The 9,100-nt window shown below is 38.1% G+C and overlaps 1 non-coding gene across 1 annotated transcript; it reads left to right on the plus strand.

Moving 5' to 3' along the window:
* Positions 1–203: 203 nt before the first annotated feature.
* LOC130038453 (small Cajal body-specific RNA 18) lies at positions 204–288 on the plus strand. Its single transcript, XR_008794689.1, has one exon. It is a non-coding gene; the product is annotated as a small Cajal body-specific RNA 18 (non-coding RNA).
* The last annotated feature ends 8,812 nt before the right edge of the window (positions 289–9,100 follow it).

Consider the following 9,100-nt stretch of genomic DNA (forward strand, 5'->3'; position numbering starts at 1 on the left):
CCGAAGGATTTTCCTTATATCATCAGACCCCTTCTATGTTAGTGGCCTGAGAGGATTATAAAAACATGTTTGGCCATGTGGAGCATGGGAGCTGGGTGTTCAGGGATGGGGCGAGATCCTGGGCAGGCGCGGAGGGAGTTGGTTAGTTGGGAGAGGCGGGAGGTGGGGAGGACTCAGAAGGCCTATGCCAACTTGAGCTCTAGATGATGATGATGACATAAGATCACTGTGCAATATGAGTTCTTGGGAAGCAGGTGATGGAAAGTGTTCTGAGAAGGAAGGAAGGAAGAAAGAAGGAAAGAAAGAAAGAAAGAAAGAAAGAAAGAAAGAAAGAAAGAAAAAAAGAAGGAAAGGAGGGAGGGTGGGTAGGAAGGAAGGAAGGAAGGAAGGAAGGAAGGAAAAAGAAGGGAGGAAGGAAGGAAAAAGAAGGGAGGAAGGAAGGAAGGAAGGAAGGAAGGAAGGAAGGAAGGAAGGAAGGACCCGTGTTCATGAATGTGGGGAATAGGGGCCCTCATTCATTGCTTTTCAGGATATTAACTTTTCCAGACTTTTTGGGAAACAATATGGACACTTTTCAAAAAAAAATTAATTGTAATGATCCATATGATCCAGCAATTCAGCTTATTTTCATCTACCACAAGGGCCCAAAAGCTCTAGCAAAGACTTTGCACTCTTGTATTCATTGACTCACTATTCACAGTAGCCAGAATATGGAAACAACCCTTATAGCTAAGAACACATGACTGAATAAAGAAATTATGGTATGCATGCACAATGAAATACTACACAGCTATGAAATCAATTTGCTGCTATGTGGTTGAAAATGGAGTTTATTGTGCTGAATTAAGTCAGTCATAAGTATGATAGATACAGAATAATCTGACTTTAAATTCAAGTTCATTATTCTGCAACTGTGTGATTTGGAAAATGTTATGACCCTCACTTAAGTATAAATTTTTAGTCTGTAAAATAAAAATTATAATACTTTACTTACTAAGTTTAGTTGAAATCAAACATCAGACAATATATAATATATATTTGGATAATATAATTATATGCAAGATAATATAATTATATATTATATATAGTATATACCAGATAATATATAATGTAATTATATATCAGGTAATATATAGCATAATATATCAGATGGTATATCAGATAATATACATCAGATTATTAAAGATGTTTGTGTGTATATAGTGCTACAAAATAGTATTGATGTAGTAGCAATAATAGTAGTAGTTATTCTTGTTGTATAGGCAAAACTTCTCCCAAGTGAATATATTAAGGTAGTATTGTTTCGGGCTAGCATATCTATCACACATCCCTTTCTTCTTGCTGATGCTCTAATGCCCCTAATACCTTCTCACATTCTCAATTTACTTGAAGTCCTCTAGAAGGTTATACAGCTCTTTCAGCCTGAAAAAAAACTCTTATCTGGGTTGTAAGGATTAAAGGAGACTGCCCTTAAAGTTATTAGCCATAAATTTTATAACTGTGTACCTCAAATTACTCAATAAAAACAAAATGAAATTATCACCTATGTCTGACACTGAAAGTACTAGAAATTGTTGTTATTATTGCTAATTTTAAGTGATTCCATCATTATAATCTTCCCATATTCATGCATTTTCAAAGGTGCTCCTTCTAACCTTCAGTTTCAAGTATCTCATTGTCAATAAGTAAAATAAGCTACTTCTCTATTTCAAAGCGACATAGTAAATTTTTTTAAAAACAGAGGTACTGAAATCACATTCGGCCAATTTCAAATCACAGTTCTATATGTCACTGCTGTATGACTTTGGATGAATCCATTAAACTCTTTCAACCTCAATTTTCTCACCTGTTGAATGGAGAAAAGAATACTGAGCACTTTGCATGTTTAGGATAATGATTAATTATTATGTATAGCACTTGTTATAGATCCTAAAACACATTTATTACACAGTAGATGCTACCTTTTATGTATTTTTCTATTATTTACACAAAATCACTTACTGACAACCTAACAATTAAGGTGGAGTTGCTGAGAGATGTGATTTGGGTATCAGGATATTGTCAGGTTGTTTGATTATGACTTGACTATACATTGCTAGGGTTGAGAAGCACTGATTCATAGCAGGGATTGGCAAATACTACTTGAGAGCTTGTTTGGGGGTTCTAGCAAGGGAACATGGCTAGTCGTATAAAATTTGATTAAATAATCATCAGTATCTATTTTTATTTCTCTTTGAGTGAACAAATTCTGAAGAGATACAAGTGGAGAAATGAGAGACCTGGTATACCTGTTTAGTTATCTAGATTAGCTGAATCATTCCTGTTGATTGATAAAGTGATAGATGTAGCAATCAGATCACTTTTCTTCCAGGAATTGTATTCTGGGAAGGGACAGAGAGGAAACACTTTAGCCTTTTTAGGATTAGCACTCTTTTTTCCACCTACCAAGTTCTCTAGCTGAAGTGCAAAATCCACTGTAGATTGTGCATAAGTGAGTGTGTTCCAATAAAATGTCACTCACAAAAAATACTATACAGACTGTAGTGATTTACTATGTTGTGAACTCTAACTTATATAAGAGATAACATTAAATATGGTAAGTGTAATGATATGTTGATACATCCATCCAGGAAGCAGTAAGCTTTAAGACAGGTCTTAGAAAGTGTTTAGGAACTAGTGAGGAAAGCCACTGGGGTGTGAGTGGATGTAGGTGGGAGGTCAGCTAGAGGAAATACCTTCCAAGGCAAATACAAACTGGCAGAAATAACTGTTAAGTAAGCATGGAAAGTTACATCTGAAAATGGTTGGTATGACTTGAGAGTATAATAGTTATCAAAGGAAAGTAGTAGATTAACTAAGGGAAGAGGTATAAACAAATACACTGGAGACCTAAAATAAAGAAATGTGTATGTTAAGTTAAGAAATCTAAACTTTAATCTCAAAGATTGTATGAGAAGTCTTACTACTGGAGTCATATTTTCAAATGAACGTTCTTACCATTGAGAGTGATGATTGATGATTATTTGTAGAGTAGTACTAGTTATGGAGCAATTATAGTTATCACATTAAAGTGTGAAATAAAATAATTGCTGTAATGAGAACGGGAGGAGTCCACGTTACATGAAGAAGCAGAACAGACAACAAAAGTAGATTCACTGGCCAGAGGGGGAATTGAAGGAAAGGGCTACATCAAGAATAGAGCCCAGCCTAACACCATGTACAAAAGTAAGATCAAAATGGATTAAAGACCTCAACATCAGACCAGAAACCATAAGGTACATTGAAGACAAAGTTGGCAAAACCCTCCATGACATTGAAGCTAATGGTATCTTCAAAGATGCCACGCCACTGGCCGAGCAAGTGAAAACAGAGATAGATAAATGGGACTATCTTAAACTAAGAAGCTTCTGCACCTCCAAAGAAACAGTGACCAAAATACAAAGACAGTCTACAGAATGGGAAAGGATATTCGCCGAATACACATCTGACAAGGGGTTGATATCCAGGATATACAAAATACTGGTTAAACTCCACAAGAAGAAAACATGCAACCCCATCCAAAAATGGGGCAATGAAATGAACAGAAACTTTCTCAAAGAAGAAATCCGAATGGCAAAAAAGCACATAAGAAAATGCTCTACATCATTATTAATCAGGGAGATGCAGATAAAAACCACAATGAGATACCATCTCACACCTCAGAGACTGGCCCACATTCAAAAGAACAAAAGCAACCGATGCTGGCGCGGATGTGGCGAGAAAGGGACACTCCTTCACTGTTGGTGGGAATGTCCACTGGTTCAGCCCTTCTGGAAAACAGTATGGACGATTCTCAAAAAATTAGAAATTGAGCTCCCATTTGACCCAGCAATACCACTCCTGGGAATATATCCCAGAGAGGCAAAAATGTATAGTCGAAGTGACATCTGCATTTGTTTCTTCATTGCAGCACTCTTTATAATAGCCAGAAACTGGAAGAAACCTGAATGCCCAAGAACAGATGACTGGTTAAAGAAACTTTGGTACATCTACACAGTGGAGTACTATGTAGCTGTTAGAAAAGATGAAGTCATGAAATTTACATACAAGTGGTACAACATGGAAAGTATCATGCTAAGCGAAATGAGTCAGAAAGAGAGGGATAGACATAGAAAGATTGCATTCATCTGGGGGATATAAAGTAACAAAATATGAGATTAATACCCAAGAATAGCTGAGATCAGCACCAGGAGGATTACTCCATAGCTTAGTGGCCAGTCGGGCATTCTAGAGGAAAGGGCAGCTCAGATAGAGAAGGGAACACCAAATAAAGGGTGTTTGGAGGATCCTCCCAGGAGGGGAGATGCATGTCGAAAGTGGACTATGGACTGAACATGTTTGCCACTCAATGCCTCTTTTGCAGACCACAACACCCAAAAGGAGAGCGAGAACACAGGGGATTGCCCTGCCACAGAGGTAGGGGGGATGGGGGGATGGGGGTGGGGGGGATATTATCCATGGTGGTGGAAAATGGGCACTGGTGGAGGGATGGGTATCTGATCATTGTATAATCGAAACCCAAGCACAAAAAATTGTAAATCTACAACTGTACCTCATGGTGTTTCACTAATTAAAAAAATTTAAAAAAAAAGAATAGAGCCCAGGTTACTGGCTTGTAGCTAAGAGCATTTGGTGCTATGCTCTGTGATGAAGAGCATTTGGTGCTATGCTCTGTGATGAAGAACACTAGAGGAGAGGTAGTGATGAAAAGACCAAAAAAGACCATGAGTGTTACTCTATACATGTGAAATTTGCAAAGCAGTGGGGCACTCATGTGGCTGTAGCAAATAAAGTGAGGCTATGATGGGTAATACAGATGGGAATTCAGTAGCAAATAGATGTTTCTTTTGAGGTCTGGATAAAAAGAATGCTTAGAAAGCATCATGTTCCTGGAAAAATACATTTAAATTATAAAAAGTTCAGAAAGGTGTGGGCAGAGTGTTCCAGGAACACAGATATAGCAAAGTCATTGGTAAAGCTCATTTATAAATTAATTGCAGTATATAAGAAACTGCTATGCAGTTTGTGTATGAATTTCTATGTATATCTACATGTATACATAGAGAGACATATATTTATACACATATGCACTTTAGCTGTGTCATGAGATTAGTGAATTGGAGATGAGGATGTAAGGACAAGAGGGTCAATTAAGATCACGCTCGTGGAGAGGAATAATGGAAAAGACCATAGACTCATAAAAATGTTCTCTTTTTGACAGTCATGAAATTTACATACAAGTGGTACTACATGGAAAGTATCATGTTAAGCGAAATGACTCAGAAAGAAAGGGATAGACATAGAAATATTGCATTCATCTGTGGAATATAAAGTAACAAAATAGGAGACTAATACCCAAGAATGCCCGAGATTAGTACCAGGAATTTTGCTCCATGGCTTGGAGGCCAGCCACACAAGCTAGGGGAAAAGGGAGCTCAGATAGAGAAGGGAGCACCAAATAAAGGGTGTTGGGAGGATCCTCCCAGGATGGGAGAAGCATGCTGAAAGTAGACTATAGACCAAACATGATTGTCACCCATTGCCTCTTTTGCAAACCACAACACCCAATAAGACAGAGAGAACAAAAGGGAATGCCCTGCCACAGAGGCAGGGTGGGATGGAGGGGGGCAGGGGGTGGGAGGGATACTGGGACCCGTGGTGGTGGGAAATGGGCACTGGTGGAGGGATGGATATTTGATCATTGTATAATTGAAACCCAAGCACAAAAATTTGTAAGTCTACAACTGTACCTCATGATGTCTCACTAATAAAAAAAAGTTAAACTCTAAAAAAAAGTTCTGTTTTCTTCTGTTTGCTTTTGATGTGGAGAAGTGGCTTAAAATGCTGATTTCAAAGAAACCTATAAGGAGAAAAATCTCTTTTTTTGAATACCTATGAGATACAGTTACAAATCTGTCATGTTTGAGTTCCAGCCATACAATGATCAAACACCCATCCCTCCGGTGCACAGTTTTCACCCCAATAACCTCAGTATCTTCCCCCTATCCCAACCCTCCCCATGCCAATATGGCAGACAAAGAAGAGAAAAATCTCAAAGGCAGAAATATGAGATGGAACAATTGACTCATTACTCCCAGGAAAGTCAAATCAAGTGATGATCAGAGCACAGGAATTACTCCAGAGAGGACTAGGATCCCAACTCCATTCAACTGGGAAGGAAGAAGGAGCACTACAGATGGATAATTGAATGAATTTCAAGAACTGAAAGAAATATACCCACACATTCTCTATTTTCTCAGATATTTACTTCTCTTGATCTATGTATACCCATCTTTTTCCCATCCTGGACTATAAAAGCTGATTGCCTATATTGCACTTCAGGTTCATTTTAACCAATAGGAGGCAGCAGTGACAGACAGGAGAGTGTGAGGTAGTGAGGCCTGGGTACTTATTTCCTTAGTTTCTTCTTTACTTGATTCTTTCAGGTGAACTTTTTCTACCAAAGGTCACATGTCCTGGCAGGCAGTCATATCGATGCAATTAGTTACCCTTGGCAAATTCTTATGACTACTTGCTTTCCTTGCCTGTGAAAACCTTGGGTTCTATCACATCATAGATTCTAGTTTCAGGATCTCCACCATGTCTGAGTAGTTTCCTAAATCTCTGCCTCATATTGTAAATGTAACCTTTTTTTAAAGTTCTTCTACTTATTCCATTTGGCTGTGACATCTAATTTCTGCCACAACTCAAACTCAGACGAGAAGGCAAAGTCATTTATTGAGTAAGAGGGAGGTGGTATGAAGAGTAGTATAAAGGGATTGTAAAAGATTTCGAAGCATGTTCATGGGGAATGGAAGTTGGAAATCACAAGAGAGGCATAGGATTTATGGGTAGTGTTGAGACATAATCCCAGCTGATGCCAGAAGACACTCTTCTATAGAATCAGAGAAAGCAGTTGGTTGTCTTGATCTGATCCATGTAAGAATTTTGTGAAGGGCAAGTAAGTTCATACTATTGGCAAAGAACAGTCGCAAAGCAGACTGACTTGGAAACATGACTGGAGAAGTAAAAGAGCTAGCTGGTTGCTGATCGAGTGGGAGATGACATAGGAGATGACAGATGACATGATCACTACATTTCTCTACAAGTACACAATAAAATAGTCATTTAAACATGGGTTGTTCAAAGAGTTCAAACCTCTTTATATCTCAATCACTTTGGCAGGGCTCACACTTATATGAGACAAGCAAAGTGCCAAGATATAAAGGACACAGGCACTGTCAAGTGTCAATATTATACTCGCATAAGCTTGAAAGTGAGTATCTTCTTAAATTTTTGTACCTTTTTCACACTAGTCCCTAGCACACAGAGTTCTGATCCTAGAGACAGCTATTCATGTTCTGGTACATTCCTTTCAGTCTTAATCATTAATCATTTATTTCACTAAGTTGAGGTCAGATTGCTCTTACAATTTCGAATCTAGCTTCATTTACTTGATATTTTAATAAAATTTTATATTCTTTAGAAATTATATCTCTATTCACTTGTAATACATATTCACAGCAGCAAACGTAGATAATACATTAGCTGTCATGAGTTAGCAGCATACTGAGATTGATTTATGAATCACAAATATTTCTTCCGTAGAAATATACTGCCAGCTTGTGGAAGTCTGTGAGGAGAACATTTGTAGTTGAATCAAGTGTTGAAATAAGTGTAGTTGAATCAAAAACTTGAGAGTGAGATTTTGAAACGAAGGCTCTGGGGTTATAACCTAGAGTGGAAAATAATGACATCCTATATCCTAAGGGTCCTACACTTCATTTTCAACATCAGTGAACCTGTTTTCCTTCCCAATGTGAACAGATTTTATCTGTGGGGAAATTATAAAAGGGCACGATTATTAAAATATGCTTGTTCGAATACTTGTGATAATTGTTGACTGGCTTATTTACACTATGTAACTTTGTTTGAGGACAACTATTGTCTGTCCTATAATCTTCCAAGTGAAAGATATATATGATGTCACACTTCCAGATGATAGGCAGAACATCTGGTCATAGCTATATCAAATGTGATTATGATCATACTTCATAGTTTGTGATAACCATGGGTAGCAATGATTATCAAAAACTTTATACTCTAGTTTTCCTCTAAAAACTTTGAAAAAAATTGATGACTATTATCTAAAAGGAAAATGTCCCTTTCCCACTCTCTGGACTAGATTGGCTTTTCAATTTTTTTTTCCTAATTCCTTTAGGGCCATCATCAATGCTACAGTCTTCATCTCTACTACAATCTCCACTTCCCCTCCACCTATAGTTTTAGCAAATGAGATTCTTCCCCTTTCCCAAAATTTATTCTTACTTTTCAGTTTATTTCTGCTCAGAACCACAAGTCTGAAATAATGTGCACTCTGCTGCTGTTAGTATAAATGGCAATTCAATCCTGCTGGTTGATTCAGTTGTTCAATCATTCTGCAGCACTGTATCACTGTCCTCCCATTGTTCATGGATTTGTTCAAGTGGGCCCAGTAACCTCTCCATTGTGAGACTTGTTACTATGTTTGGCATATTGAATACGTCAAGGGTAGCTTGCCAGGCTTTGCCCTGGGAGAGAGATACTTTCGATAGCTTGCCAGGCTCTCGGAGAGGGGCGGAGATATCGAACTCGGGTCAGCCCAGTCGGCCCCATGCAAGGCAAACACCCTACCACTGTGCTATCGTTCCAGCCCAATCATTCTAGATTTCTTTTTTCAGGAAACCTAAAATACTCCCAAAAGATTGTAAATTATTCTATTTCTCCATGTGACTGTATACAATTTTGTTCGGAATATTTGTAAATTCTTTTTCTCCTGTCTAAAATTGATATATCGGTATTTATTAAGAAACAAAGTAACGGAAAATACAATATCTAATGAAAAAAATCCCTTTAAACTCTGGCCCCAGGCGCATAAGCTGCCCAAGCCCATGTGCTGCTTGTGCCCACGTGGCTGAGTACATGCGGTGGCTGAGTACATGTGTCACCCGCATCTCCCCTCTGGAGATGTGTACTTTCATGCTTTCCTGTCTAATGCTGGGATGTATGTAGGGGCTCTCTC

This window comes from Sorex fumeus, unplaced genomic scaffold, assembly GCF_029834395.1.
Source record: "Sorex fumeus unplaced genomic scaffold, SorFum_2.1 ptg000075l, whole genome shotgun sequence".
Lineage (NCBI taxonomy): Eukaryota > Metazoa > Chordata > Mammalia > Eulipotyphla > Soricidae > Sorex > Sorex fumeus.